This window comes from Penaeus monodon, chromosome 33, assembly GCF_015228065.2.
Source record: "Penaeus monodon isolate SGIC_2016 chromosome 33, NSTDA_Pmon_1, whole genome shotgun sequence".
NCBI lineage: Eukaryota > Metazoa > Arthropoda > Malacostraca > Decapoda > Penaeidae > Penaeus > Penaeus monodon.
In genome coordinates this window covers 7,454,572-7,454,852 of record NC_051418.1, presented here as the reverse complement: position 1 = coordinate 7,454,852, position 281 = coordinate 7,454,572, and the positions used below count along the sequence as shown (strand labels likewise).

The 281-nt window shown below is 31.7% G+C and overlaps 1 protein-coding gene across 1 annotated transcript in view; it reads left to right on the top strand.

Annotated features, from left to right (window-relative positions):
- The window catches only part of LOC119593970 (adenosine kinase-like), an 18,715-nt gene that overhangs the window by 849 nt on the left and 17,585 nt on the right, over positions 1 to 281 (top strand). The window lies entirely within an intron of this gene.

Here is a 281-nt window from a genome sequence, read left to right as displayed (position 1 = left end):
TTCTAGGTAATCTCAAAACGTAAAGCCAAATCACCGGTTTGGAAAATTGAGCAAACATCCATGTTTTGCATTAAGGAAATCAGAAGAAAATAATGAAACCAGCTTTTAATGTAAAATACCATTTGAAAAATACCAAATTCTAGATTAAATAGATTAGATTGTGTATTTGTATTATTGGAATGGGGTTACAGCCATAGCCAAATAGGTCTCTAGGCTAAATCTTATATTCTACAAGGTTGACAATGTGCAAGGATAAAAGAGATTTCAGGAGGATATTAAGT